Here is a 15,627-nt window from a genome sequence, read left to right on the forward strand (position 1 = left end):
TGTCAGATCTGGGTCACTGTCTGAAGCTCGAATTTTCTACTTTGAAAATTTATAGGTATTTATACCTTTATTTAAAGGTATTTATACCTTTTATTCTTATTAATTGCATCCCCTACAAATATCTTCTTAAAGATCTGAACTTAAATTATATAAATAAATTACTCAAACACCCTTTGATCTCCAACAGTTTTTTGTAACATCAAATGCTAAAAATAAGACAATGAGTCAGAAAAATTTTCTTAGATGAAAGAACTCAAAATTTAGTTTTTCTGATGGTTGTTTGTGTGACAACCAATAAAATATGCTTTATCTTATCATGCAGAAATCCACAAAATGCTTAAGAGCCTAAGATGTTATTTTGTCAGTTGAATGAGAAGCTACAAAAAAAGGTTTCACAAATGAGTTGACATTTCAGATTAGTCTTTATGTATGAGTATTTTCTTAAATAAAAAATAGTCATGTGGAATAAGATTGAAAGATAGCATTCCAATAGAACAATCAACGTTGCTATAGATACAGCAGAAAAAGCAGTCAAATGCACATGACACAGTAAAAGACTATCCAACAACTTTTACTTGTTAGTCAAATTATAATTGCACAGTCAAATGTAAAATGTTTGCAAGGACAAATTTGTGTTGCCAAATTTATGTTTTCCTTATATTTTGCATACAGCTTTTGACAGATAAAATGAACCCCAGATTTAATGAAAGAGTATAATTTTGTGGTTGACATTGGAAGGCACTTTAACGGAAAAAGCAGAATTGTATGTACCTTTAGAAAGGTAAAATAAAAGTTAAGATTTTTCTTTTTTCAGTGCCATCTATAACAGCAACAGTAACACCACTGGTACCATTAATGGTGCACAGACTACAGACACAGACATACTTGCAAGAAGGTATTGGAAGGGGACAAATAAGAGAGAGAGAGAAAACTCGAGAAATCAAAAAGAAACCATTCAAGAGAACTGTTCAAAAAACAATGGAAGGCCTGGTGCGGTAGCCTTGTGGGCTAACGTCCTTGCCTTGCATGTGCCAGAATTCCATACTGGTACCAGTCTGTATCCAAGCTGCTCCACTTCCCATCCAGCTCCTTGCTGTGGCCTGGGAAATCAATGGAGGACAATCCAAAGCCTTGGAACCCTGCACCTACATGAGAGACCCAGAAGAAACTCATGGTTCCTGGCTTCAGCTCTGGCCGTTGTAGCCACTGGGGAGAGAGTCAGCAGACTGAAGATCTTTCTCTCAGTCTCTCCTCCTCTCTATTTATCTGATCTTACAATAAAAATAAACAAATCTTTATTTAAAAAAGACACTGTATATAAAAATACTTAAATGAAAAAAATAAGCTCTGCAAACTAACTCAAGAGTCACATTTCGTTGACTTCAATTGATCCTGGCTAAGCAAAAACATGGGAAATAAAACTGGGTGACTTAGGAAAGGGCAGCAGGGTAAATGGTTAGAATCTTGAGTAACTGAATAGTTAGTACAAGGCATACTAACTTCTTCTAACAGAAGAAAAGGACAGAATTGCAGGGAAGAGAAACTAGATTTCAGATTGGAACCAACAGTTTGGCTTTTCTACTTGAGTTTTAATTTTCTCTTCACAGGTTTTAGATATAAGTAAAATGACATTAGTTCTACAAACTCATTCACATTAGTTAGATCCACATTACTATAGTTTTATCAGGCAGACCCTTGCAAGGATCTTGAAATTTTTGACTGATCTTTCAATCATCTGGTGGTAGTACTAGCTACTGAACTCAAGACTCAGCTCTGAATTCCTACTTATTTATTGGTTTGTCAAGACTACTTATATTTGAAATTACTTATATGGTACTTCTTTACCTTTTTAGGCTTATAAAAGCAATGCCTAGCTCATTGGGTTATTTTGAGAACCAACTGAGGAACCACACAAAAAGTGTTAAATTCAATCATAATATACAGGAGGTTCTCAAATGTTAGCTATTGCTACAGTGTAATTATCATTGGCAAGTTGCTTACCCTCCATGAATTTTAAATTACTTATTTTTAAAGTGAGGATAGTAATACTGCTTTTTAATGTTGTAAAGACAAAGACAGCAATGCAATTGGCATGGTGCCTGGCACATGGCAGGATTTCAACACATGATGCTTTTTATCTTTTCCATCTTTCCTCTTCTCTCTCATTTTTCCTTTCTCCCCCTCAATTATTACTGATATTGTCATGATTTAGTCCATGACTAGATAACTGTTCACAATATGCAATTATAAAGAAATGGGCCCTTAATTTAATTTGAATAGTGCTTAGAATAAAAACAATTAAATTATACAGCCTTGGAGTTACATTTTCCTTTGCTCCAAAGAATTATGAGTAAATGGAAAGCTGCATAATAGTCTGACAAAGTACAGAATAATCCAAGAGCTGAACTTTCCAAAACAATCAATCAAAAATTAATATACCATTGTGACTGACTTCACAAACGTAACCATTACTAGTGCAAGGTGTAAAAAATGAGGAACAATAAAGGCTGCTTTTTCTCAAGAGAGTTGTAAAATGACTGAGTGATAAGTAGAGAGAAAAAATTGCACAAATGGAAATGGAACGCATTGTGATGTTTCCATGCATTAAACAGGGTTTTTTTATAGTAAAAATTATATCTCCTACTCAAGGTCGCCAACATGAGGGACCTGAGATGAAACAACCTGTGATGAAAATCAGCATGCTAGTGGAATTATTTCCAAATTACTGTTTGGGAATACTCTAACCACTGCCATCCAGCCCAGATTCCATTGCCACATATCACCCACACCATCCCCACATGCACTTTGGATTCCTTTTGGTTTCAAGTCCAAGTTAAAAATGGCAGTTCTGAAAGACCAGCTGATTCAAAATACTCTAAAGGAATAAAAGGTGTCCCAAAATTAGATCATGGTTGTGGGGTTGGTGCTGTTGGCATGGCCTGTGCTATCAGTATCTTATGATGACCAATCAACCTGCTTTTGCTAATGTCATTAAAAAGACAAGCTGAAGCGAGATGGTAATCATAACAGCTGGGGCACAGCAGCAGGAAGTAGAAAGCTCACTGAATATGGTTCAGTGGAATGTGAACATTCCCCCTGTAACCAAGAGCAGCCCCAAGTTCAAGTTGCTTGTTGTTTCCAACCTAGTGGATATCCTGACCTATGTAGCTTGGAAAACAAAACTGTGTAATTCAAAGTGGTTGGAATCTGGATTCAGCACAGTTCTGATACATGATGGGGGAAAAGGCTAGGAGCTCACCCATTAAACTGTCGTGAGTGGATCCTTGGTGAGCACAAAAATTCAAGTGTGTCTGCATGAAGTGGGATGAATGTCGCTCATGTCTCCCTAAAGATTCAACCCTTGCGATTAAGCACTGATGCAGATAATAAATACTAGAAGCAGATTCACAACAGGTGGTTGACAGTTATTATGGGGTAATCAAACTGAAAGGCATCCTGGGTCATCAGATTGTCCGGCAGACCTGGCAGGAACTATAACGAAAAATCTCACATAGGGGCATCCAATTTCCACCATAATTGTCACTATAGATTTAAGGATGAAGTCTTCTTCAGTGGTGCTTGCATCTTGCAACAAAATGGCATCTCAGGTGTTGTGAAACTGACTCTGACTCAGGATGAAGAGGCCCATTTGCAGAGGAGTACAGATATACTCTAAGGGATCCAACAGAAGCTGAAGTCTTCTAAAGCAATACCATTTCACTGTCTAGGCTACAGAAGGGCTTTAGCTGGAGGCTTTTTACGTTGTCCTTTTAACCTGGTCTATAATTAAAGCAGTGAATAATAATGGCCCAGAGAGGGAAAAGTCATCCATTTCCTATAGCTAGAGATAGAAGGGACTATAAAATCCTACAGTTACATCCAGATGCTGGATGATACTAAATTTTGGGTCATCCTAGAGTAGTTAGCGTATGAGTTCACCACCTCTGAGGTGCCACTGCCAATGTTGCACAGGCTCCAATTGCACTTCCGATTAAACATGTGTTTTCTATGTACTATGTAACTTCTGGTTCCTTCATTAAATGCAATTAGTCTAACAGTTTTTCTTTATTCCCAGTCAGTCACATCCTGGGATCCAATACTGTATAAGCTCAATATTATATGACTTGAGCATAACTTCTCTAAAGGATCTGATTTTGTATAGTATCAGTATATATGTTGACATATTATGTAAAAAGAAAGACCTCTATTAATAATGCAACCAGATATGTAAATGTCATATCAACTAAATAACCCAATAAACCTTGAACAATGAGAAAAGTACTATTTGGTTATAGCTAACCAAATATAGTTTCTTGGTTGAATCAGAAATGTAGCACTGCTAAAGACCTATATTTATGTCAAGTTCTCCTGTTTCCAATGACACCAAAATGATAAATGAAATTAGATCACAGATGAATCTAGAGTCTAGACACATACCATAATCCACACATACAGAAAAATAGATTTCTTCTTTTAGCATGGTAATGCCAATATTCTCTATATATTAAAATACATTATTTATAGCATATGCATAAATGTATACACAAGGGGGTTTACATTTTTTTTAATGTATTAAACACCATTTTCAGACTCCCAGATTATCAGGGATAGACCTATATTGTTCATTCTTTATTTTTTAAGCCAGAAATTTACCTTAAAGTAAACTATTATACCCAGTGTGGGGAAAAGAATCTCACTCTAGTTTGGGCTATCTTTATCTACACCTAACTTATAGAACATCCTCTAATACAGTTTAGATCATTTTACAACCTGTTGATTTGTCCCAGGCCTGTTGGAATTTGCTGTGCCATTTTGTCGACTCCCTATATGAGTTACAGAAAGATAACTATAATCAAGTTCACTGCAAGATGTACTTTTTCATTATTTTTTTCTCAAGAGAACACATAATTCCAACCATTCATAGCCTGTTTCTCACTCATTTTGTTTTCCTTCCTACTCAGTCAAAGTTGCTTTTACTAGACGCTTTTTATTCTCAATAATTTTTCATCACATATAGCCCATTAAGCATTCACTAAGGTAGCATTCAACCTAAGCCTTTCAAGAGGGGCAGCAGCAAATGGAAAAGGGGCTGGCCCTGACACAGAATGAGAACTAAAGTTTCAGTCGCTTAGGAGGTATTGATTTGAGACAAACTGAAGTAATTATATAATTGCAATGAAACTTCCTCAAATACTGCCCAGATTTTTAGCAGCCCGTTTATTATGTTAGATCAATAAACTCAACAGCTAATTAATGTTAAAATTTGGCCTTATATCTGAGGCTGTCCAACTCTTAAGGTCTTACATGACATTCTGTCTCAAAAACCTGCTACTTAACTTAAAATTATCTACTTGAATAGCGTAACGACACATATACAGAGACACAAGGAAAGAGTGAGTGTACAGGAGAGACAGGGAAAGACATCTTCCATTCACTGTTTCACTAGTCAACTAATTCCAAAGGCAGGAGATTGGCCAGGCTGAAGCCAAGAGCCAGGAACTCCATTACAGGCCCTCATGTGTGTGGCAGAAGCTAAAGTAACTCAGTTATCATCCAGCTGTTTTCCCTGGCACATTAGCTGGAGGCTGAATCTGAAGTGGAGTAGCCAGAACTTGAACTAGCACTTCAGCATGGAATGCTGGGTAATAAACAGTGGCTTACTTCACTGAGCAACAATGTACATTTCATCTGCTTTACTTTAAAATGAGAATAAATTATCTTCAAATTTTTCTTTGAGTATTCAATGAGAAACGACAATTAAGAAACTTTTGAAACACTAAAATGTTCCGTGATATTCTCAGTCCTCTTATTTCTGGGTTTCTTTGATAAAATCTCACACCTAATGGCAGAACAGACACAGTGTTTTCTCTGTTTGCTTCCTTTGTGTTTGTTCATTTGTTTTGCAAATGAAAGGCTTACAACTTTTTTTCTTCCATAGAGGGAAAAAAGTCTCCATCAATTTTCTCTCCTTAGTTCCTTCAAAGGAATGAGATATCTGTTCTCAATGCACTAAAAATATATTTTTAGTAGAAATATCGGCTTCCAGTATTTTATTTTTCTGTTTTAGATGGAGAACAACTTCATATAGGGACATTTCCTCAAATTTCAGAAGTTACTAGCAAGTTCTATAGCTTTTGGTCACAAAAGGAAGACTTACTATTAATTTATATTAGACACTTAAACTTCTCTAGCTAAATAATGAATCCCAGCACAATGTTTAAAACATGAAGCACTTTCAAAAAGTAAATGTAAAAATGCATATTTTAGGGAAAAACAACTTAACTTCAAATAGTCTTGCTCAAAGTTAACTTATTTTTTCCAACAGTTTTTGAAGTCCCTTGGTATGTTCAATAATCCATATTTATTTGTTGATTCTTCAGACACAACTTACTTTATTTGTTCAATTAAGCCAAGTGTTTGGCCATAAGACATCTTTGAATCCTACTCACAATAGCTGAGCATTGAAAATTCAACCTAGACTATACTTTACTCATAAAATAAAATTCTATCTTGTAAGTATTATTAAAAGCAACAACAAACAGCTGATGTTGTGTTGAGGCAAATTAAACTATCTCCTGTAATGTTGAGATCCATAACAGAGTGCCAGTTTGAGTCCCACTTGCTCCATTTGCAATCCTCTCCCTGAAAATGTACCTGTGTCTCGGATCCTGTCTCCTGCTCAAGGCTCTCTCTTCACATTCTGTCACTTATAAATCAATAAATCTTATAAATCAATCAATTAATCATTTTATAAACACCATGTTATCCACATTTCAAAGATGTTCTATCTTCAAGGAATGGTAAGAATAAAATAACACTCAGTGAGCCACCAGCGAGACAGAGTACTAAGAATTTTACGTATATGATATTTGTTCATGTCCAGCCCAGCCCTGTTAGCTCAGGCATTGCATTAATACCTGTTTTGAAGAACAGATCACTGAAAATTAAATAAATTGCTGATTAACCCACTCTTCAAATTCTGGTATGTTTCTCTAGCACAACATCCTTATCATTATGAACATATCCTTGTGTACTTCCTTCATGCAGTGTTCCTTCTGACAACTCCACTGCAGATGTAATCAATGTGTATGGAATTTAAGACCATCACATATATAGACAGCATTTTAAGGAGTCTGATCCCTTACTTTACAGGAACATTGAGTTGATGTTAAATAGTAATCCTTAGTCTTATGAGATGAATGGGAAAGACACACTTCGAACTCTATGCCATTCTCTAGTTGGATGTAATGTTGAAAAGAGCATAATTAATTTTCAAAGCCAAACTATTTCAAAAGGATAAACATTTCAGAAATTTCAGTTTCACCAGTCAATTCTGAATGTACAGAGTTCACAAATGTTGGAGTTTTTCTCAGTATCTCTGAACATAAATTTTTTCTTTCAACTTGTCTACTGATGACAATCTTTATTTTCCAGGTACTTAAAACCTCAACTGTAGGTTACTCTATTCTTGAGGTTGGTCATCATTTAATCTCTACAGCAGTTTGTGAAACAATATCCAATAATCCTTTGTTTAAAGTCAGTAGAATTGATTTCCTTAAGTACTGGAATGCTGTTCATAGCCATCTACTTTCGAAAGAGAAGAATCCCTTACAGTAGTTTTTGCTCATTTGAGGAGACAGCTGCAAACTGTATACTATTTACACAAATTTCTTAAGAAGCCTTTCTTACTTGGCATAATAAACAGAACTACTGACTTTGCTAGATATTAAATTTACATTTACAAATAATTTTCTAAGTTCTATTTTTCTCCTATACTGATTATATTAAATGCATATTGTGATCTTACTTCAACAATGGTCAAGCAATCAAGTAAGGCTAGCCACTTTCAGTTCTGAATGAGGTACAGCCAATGCTGGGTAGTAGGTAAAGACGAAACAAGAAATGGATTCTGAAAGATTTATCTATTTTCTTTAAAGTAGAGTTACAGAGAAGAAGGAATATAGAAGAAGATTTTAATTCCAATGCTTCACTCCCAAAATGGCTACAGCCACCAAAGGTGAACTCTGAGCAGATCCGAAGCCAGGAAGTAGGAGCTTCTTCCATAGAGAGCAGGAGCCCAAGGATTTGGATCATCGTCCATATAAGCTAGGAGCTGACTATAAGTGGAGCAGCCGAGATATAAATCAGCACCCATATGGGATGCCCAGGCTGCATGCAGAGGGTTCATGTGCCATGCTGATACAATGGCCCAGGAATAGATTCTTAACATGTACTTTTTTTCCTCAATATCTGTTCTTAAAGCCCAAAACATATGTGCTTTGGATACTGAGTTTTTCATTCATAATTTAACATGAAAATGTAATCTTATGAATGTAACACATTTATACCTTTACTTTAAATAGTTCACCAACAGTCAAACTGACACTGATTATTTCATATCTTCCACTGGAAAAATCTTTTCATCCAAATGATAAATTACATATTGTTTTATATTAGACAAAGAGAGTTTCGAACTGCTGGTTATGCCCCAAGTCCCACAGTGGCAGGGGTGGGCTGGGCTAAACTCAAGAGCCAAGAACTGGATCCAGATTTCTCACATGGATGTCGGGAACCCAGCTACCTGAACCACTAACTGAGTGGCTACTGATGCCTCCCAGGGATGTCCAGGAACAGGATGCTGAGGACTGGTGCTGCAGTCAGAACTCAAACACAGACACTGAATACTAGAAATGGATTGAAGTCTTCGTAAACCAGTTGGCCAAATGCCTGTCCAAGGTTTTTATTTTTAACATTTAAATTTTTTATTGTAAAGGCAGATTTACAGAGAGAAGAAGAGACAACGATCTTCAGTCTGGTGGTTCATTCCCCGAATGGTGTCAAATGCCACAGCTGAACTAACACAAAACCAGGAGCCAGGAACCTCTTCTGGGTCTCCGCAGATGCAGAGTTCCAAGGCTTTGGACCCTCCTCTGCTTTTTCTGGCCACAAGCAGGGAGTTGGGTGGGAAGTGCAGCAGCCAGGACATAAATCAGTGATCATATGGGATCCTGGTGCCTTGTAGGGGGAGGTTTAGCCAGTTGAGCTATTGTGCCAGCCCCTGTCCCCAGATTTTTAAACAAGTCTTTTTTGACTCTCCTTGCTGTGCGATACATTTAGTTTTGAGCTCTTGAAATAGCATTGTCTTTACTTTTCTCATTCCATATGTTCACTCTTGATAATGAAGCCTTAATGCTTCGGTGCTTTTTATTCACCTCTATACCCATATTGACTAGAATTATGGAGATCTAAAACAGGACATTGCAAATGGTGCTGTTTTCATGACTGGATTAGTGAGCCCATAAACTATTACCTGCATAAGAAAGTGCCATTGTGTATGTATTACAACATTTTCTCCCTAAAAGCAGATAAATATAATAATAAAGAAGCACCAGCATTATGCAGCTCACGTGACATAGTTGTTCTCTCTCCAGTCATTTGCCGAAGAGCACACAGATGTTAACAGATACAGGAAGAGTAAAAGGTAAGTCTTCTTGACCTAAAAGGCTCTGCTCGTCCACATTGTTATGATGCAAGCCCATCTTTTTCTCTTTTCCTTTCCTGTTGTCCATTCTTATTTCTTTAATAGCACTAAGATGTCATTACTTATAGACCATGAAATTAATAAAGTATGGTTCAATATTTTGTTAATGAAGAACAATATTGTCATATTATCTTTAAAAAGCTTATTCATAAATGGGAACACTGAAAAATACATTGGTCAGGCCCAGCACCGTAGCCTAGTGGCTGAAGTCCTCACCTTGCATGCACTAGGATCCCATATGGGAGCCGGATATATTCCTGGCACACTGCTTCCCATCCAGCTCCCTGCTTGCGGCCTGGGAAGCAGTTGAGGATGGCCCAAAGCCTTGGGGACCCCGCACACACATGGGAGACCCAAAAGAAGCTCTAGGCTCCTGTCTTCAGATCAACGCAGCTCTGGCCATTATGGACACTCGGGGAGTGAACCATCGGAAGGAAGATCTTTTAATCTGTTTCTCCTCTTCTTTGTATATCTGACTTTGTGATAAAAATAAGATAAATATTTTAAAAAATGAAAATTTCATTGGTCATATTCAGGCAACTATATTAACTATAACTTGAGAAGCAAAATCAAGCTATACTGTTTTAATTGCAAATATGCCAAATAACATATTTTCTTGAAAATATTAACATTACATATAGCTGAGCAACTTAAACACAAATATGATTTCAGACATCAAAATGGGAGAGAATATTTAATTTTTGCATTCTATTTGTTGGAAAAATGCTTTTGTGAATTCACATGCACATAGACAGCCACACATTTTTTTCTTTTAACTAACAAGCAAATGTTCCCATTCATTTCAACTTATTTTTCTTCCATTATATTAATTTAAAATACCATTCAAATTGTATGCCTATGTAATTGAATATTTTGGATAAAATTCCAGAATAAAGACAATGTACATCTGCTAATGTACTTGAATAGCTAATCTTTATGCCTCATAGAAATTGCTAGAATTACTTATCTGCTCTTTTGAAATGAATAACTGTCATCCCCATTAATTGAATAACTACTTAGTTTTTTCACATTTATGTGGAAATAAATTTTAAAAACTGAGAGGTCTCAGTTTGTAATGGCATACAATGATTAAAGCAATTTAACACACTGAATTTTTCTAGTTACTGGCCAGTTTTCTACATGATTTCTCAGATTATTCTGTATGCTTCTCTAGAATTTTCAACTCATGTGCAAGTCCCATATGCTTGTAAGTTACACTAATATTATTCTAAAAGTTAGAGATTTTGCTATCCTTCCAAAACTTAGTAGGATAGCAGTAAATATGTACACCTACCCTAAAAGTGTGTATTAAGCTCATTATGGTATCTAAATGGCCTAAAGTTCCACTGTTTCTAAAATAAATCATTTACATCAGGGGACATCATCTAATGGAATAAGTTGATACCAGAGCAATGAAGAAAAAAAAAGGTACCCTTACGTAAGCTTTTTGCAGGTGGCTTGCTTTAATAAACACATGGAAGTCTTACTGGATTCCTTAGACTTCAGTATCTATTTTATTTATTTACTTATTTATTTAGTTAGTTAGTTAGTTATTTTTATTATTTCAAAACAGAGTTACACAGAGAGAGAGAGAGTCTTCTACCCACTAGTTCACTCTGGAAATGACTGCAAATGCAGGGACTGGACCAGGCCAAAGCCAGCAGTCAAAGGCTTCTTCCTGATTTCCCACGTAAGTGCAGGAGCACAAGCACTTCAGTCATCCTCTCCTGCTTTCCAACTTACGCTAGCTGGATTGGAAGCAGAAAACCAGGTGCTCAAACCAGTGTCCATATGGAATTCCAGCACTTTAGTCAGTGGTTTAACTGGTTATGCCACATTGCTGGCCCATATCATATACTTCTTAAAGAAAAAAAATGTGCATCAAAATGAATAACTCCCTGAAACTCTCTACTGGGAGTCTTCTTTGCTGTTTTTGCTATTGGTTTTTCTAAAATTCACTCAAATCCATTACTAATTTTTTTGTCTTCTTTAACCTTAAACCTAAACATATATATATATATGTGTGTGTGTGTGTGTGTGTGTGTATGTATATTCAAATACCTATTATGGCTGATTGTTTAGATTGTCAATTATGATACCCACAGCCTGTATTGGACTGGGTTCATGTCCAAATTCAGTTCAGCATTATACTTTTCTAGTGATGTGTTGCACCTGAAAGCAAACTTTTGATAGCTCTGGTGGTTCATTCCTGTAAACCACACAGGAGAATGCATGATTAAGGTCTTGATTTCCAGTATCTGTCACTGCTGTTGAAAGCACTGGGGGGTAATTCAGTAAAGAGAAGTTCCCTGTCAGTTTCTTCGTCATTCTGGATTTCAAATGGGATAAAAAAAATTAAACACACACACACACCAATTGTAAGGAAACATTCAAATGGTGATTATAGGAGCTGGCATTGTAACATAGCTAGAAAAACAGCAACTTTCAATGGCAGCATCCATATGGACGCAGGTTCATCTCTTGCTTCGGTCTGGCCTAGCCCTGACCCTTGAGATCCTCTGGGGGTGACCAGCATTGAAAGATCGCTCGCTCTCTTTTCCTCTTCCTCTCTCACTCACCTTTCAATTTAATAAATAAACAATGACTGTTAGTTCATCATACATTCCCTGTCACCTTCACTTTGGTAAATAAGGAAGCAGAGTGATTTGATGTGGAACTTTTACAGTGACTTTTAGAAGCAGCTGGAAGTGACAACGTCCTCTTTCATTTACCTGTATTCCCCAAGGTAATTCATGTAATTCTCTCTTAATATCTCTCTGTGTATCACTGGTTACAGAAATTGTTCCTCTCACTTTAAATGATAGTGTCTCCTAGTTTTATTTTAAGAGGGACACTTGTAAAATAGCCTTGAAACATTACAAACTTTTATTTATATGGGTGAATCAAGCATGTTGGCTTATATGAAACCACATGCTTGGGATATTCATGGCACTATATAAGGACTATATTTTATGAAAATGCAGGGTGCTGAGCAGCAAAATTTAATCTGGAGGGCACTTGTACTCAGTCATGCGTAACAAGATGTATTAGCCATGAGCGGATTGCAGCAGTGCTACTTGAGTTTCTTTAATTTTCTAAACCAAGATTGTAAAAAAAATCAGTGGCATTGAATCCCACTGGCAAAGAGGCCCTGCTCAGAGATAAAGAGCAATTTATCTTCCGCTGTAAAAGAGAGCAGTTTTGGCAGATAGTAAAATACATCACAGTATAATACACTCTAGAAAGAACATTGCAAAATGTGGATTTTTTTTCTTAAAACTTTAGGAGTACTGATCTGTATTCTTAGCCAAATAAAAGGTAATGATAGTGCTAATTGCAAATTTAAGATATTAAAAATGTAAATTACAGTGAAGGAGGGCATATGCATATGCCTTTATGAGGCGTATTCCCAGCCAGGATTCAGTGGAAAGAATAATATTTCAGTTAGGTAACTAAAATACTAATTAGCTTCCCAATATTTCATGCAGTAATACTATTAAATCAAGCTGAACAATGCTGAATTAAAATGGAGGGTTTTCTCGGATACTATTTGTTTTACTGCATTGTACTTCACAGATTATAGGATTTATCCTTTTCCACCTATTTATATGAATGACTGCAGACCAGCATAGATGGCAGGATAGCTTCTCCTCAGTTTAAAATTCAGCTTTCAGTGTTTCTCCTACATGCACCACATCTGAAGTATTAGCTTACTGATAGCCTGAGCATCATTTACTGATTACTCCTAGCCATTGCACCCACACGATTTACCATGTTTTTAATGGGAAGGAATACTTATTTCTAAATTCCAGCTTTAGAATTTCTCAATGAAAGAGAAAAATTCTTTATCTTAAAGTCACATAACTAGCAAAAATAAAATCATTCATTGGCTTTGGGTTTTAAGTCTATTCCTAATCCTTTGTGGTCCTTAAACATGTGAATATCTGTGCAACATAGCAACTAAATCTGTCTGATTCTGCATAAGCAAAATTGATTGTATGTAGCTTTTGTTTTGTCAATGTCAGTAAGATCATACTGGTATTAATATGCCTATAATTGAAAAATAAACCAAGTTTAGCCCTTTTGATCCTTGCATTGTGGCATAACATGGTAAGATAATGCCCTCAATGTTGAAACCCCATATGGACATCAGTTTCAATCCTGGCTGCACCCACTTCAGATCCAGCTCCCTGCTAACGAACCTGAAAAAGCAGCAAAGTGCTCGGGCTTTTACACACACAGGGCAGCCCAAAAGAAGCTCCTGGCTTCAGACCTGTCCAGCTATAAATCTTGTAGCCATTTCTAAAGTGAACCAGTGAAAATGAGATCTCTCTTTCTCTTTCTCTCTCTCTATCTCCCCTCCTTCCCTCTTTTCCTCCTTCCCTTCCTCCCTCCCTGAGGAGCTCTGACTTTGAAATAAAATAAATCTTATTTTCAGAAATAAAGCTTCAGTACATAAAATAAAAAATCTAATTGTAAAGATAGGTACTTAGAGCAGCAGTCAAGATGCCATTGGAGATGCCTGCATCCACTAGCAGGAAGCCTTTCAGTTTCTGACGTGACTTCTGATTCCAGCTTCTAGTTCATGAGAAGCCTGGCAGAGAGCAGCTGATGGCTCAAGAGCTTGGATCCTTTCCATCTAAGTGAAAAATCCAGCTATAGCCGAGATGTGTCTCACCTACTGCAGGTATCTGAGCAGTAAACCAGCAGATGGAAGATTTCTCTGTTCATATGACTCTCTATCTCTGTCTTTCTGCCTTTCAAACAAAAATAATTTGAAAATCTAATGTTTAAAAAATCAACCAAAACAATATATCAGAAAATGTCAGTGAAACAAGTATTCAATTCTGTTATCTTATTTAGTGTCATTGCTGACTATGAGATGAAAAAAAAAAAAAAAAGTTTGGGACATTAGTCCATCAAATGGCAGCTGCACATTATAAAGCTAATTATCAGGAAGAATTCAGGTAGGTTATCACCTAATGCATCAATCTCCAAAGCATCCACACTGTTGGGATAATTAATAGGAAAAATTTCACAAGATATTTAGAAGGTAAAAATCTATTTCAATCCCAGCTATAGGCAACTGTCTAGGTTGCCTTTTACCTAGGCAAGTGTTACACGGCTAGGAGAAAAGCCGCCAGTAGGTGGCAGGCATTCTGGGTCTGATTAATGCCACGTTTGAATTACTTATACAAGTACGCTAGCATAGCTACTTCTTATTTGTTTGTTTGTTTGTTTATTTTTATATAAATAGGGAAGATAGGGAACGCAGGAAAGGGACACACCACCCCAGCCCTGAGGCAGGGGTGCTGCAGGTTGTCCAGGTAAGGGCTCTGGAGACATACTGGAGTGGGAACAGCTGAGGGCATATGTGACAGGGAAGGAATGCCTTCTGGAGTGTGGACCAGGCCTCTGAACTCACTGATAGGTGAAGGAGCTGAGACAGAGTGCTTTTTTTTTTTAGGGAGGAAGAGGGGAAAGGAGTGCATATCTAGGTAGGGCCAAGGCACCTGACCACGTGGGAGTCCTGAGCTGGGCTTAATAGCATTGCCCATTGACAACTGGCGCACACACACACACACACACACACACACACACAGCTGAGTCTGGGGGGGGGTCACACCTGTCTTGTCTAGACCACAGTACCTGCTAATAAATGCCAGTGTAAGGAGTGGGCCATGTCAGGCTGGGTCACAGCCCCCAGCACAATGTAAGAGAATTGGATTTGAGAGCAGAGTCTGTAGAGGAATTGTGGACCTATCTCTGTATCACCTACACATTGGTGCAGAGAGCTGGGCTGAGAACCTCTTGATCACAGAAAACATCTGACAGAAACTCACCTAATACCCATGGGAACTGGGACTTGGAAAAGGCTGGGAAGGGCTAGGCAGGACCAGGCTGCAGCACCACCAACACATGCAATGGCTAGGGCTGAGGACACACTATGTCAAGCTGGGCTGCTGCTCCTGCTGGCATGCATGAGATCTGGGGCTGGAAGCTGGCCTGCTTGGGTAATTTGGGGAACTCGCCATCCCAGCCACAGCTCCCACCGCCAAGCAAGAGAGCCTGGGAAGGGGGTGGAC

At 37.4% G+C, this 15,627-nt stretch overlaps 1 protein-coding gene and 1 pseudogene across 1 annotated transcript in view; one reads left to right on the forward strand and one right to left on the reverse strand.

Annotated features, from left to right (window-relative positions):
• NEGR1 (neuronal growth regulator 1) overlaps positions 1-15,627 on the reverse strand; it is an 856,411-nt gene that overhangs the window by 754,413 nt on the left and 86,371 nt on the right. The window lies entirely within an intron of this gene.
• Positions 2,840-3,790, forward strand: LOC118758577 (L-lactate dehydrogenase A chain-like; annotated as a pseudogene).

This window comes from Ochotona princeps, chromosome 2 (assembly GCF_030435755.1).
Source record: "Ochotona princeps isolate mOchPri1 chromosome 2, mOchPri1.hap1, whole genome shotgun sequence".
Classification (NCBI taxonomy): domain Eukaryota; kingdom Metazoa; phylum Chordata; class Mammalia; order Lagomorpha; family Ochotonidae; genus Ochotona; species Ochotona princeps.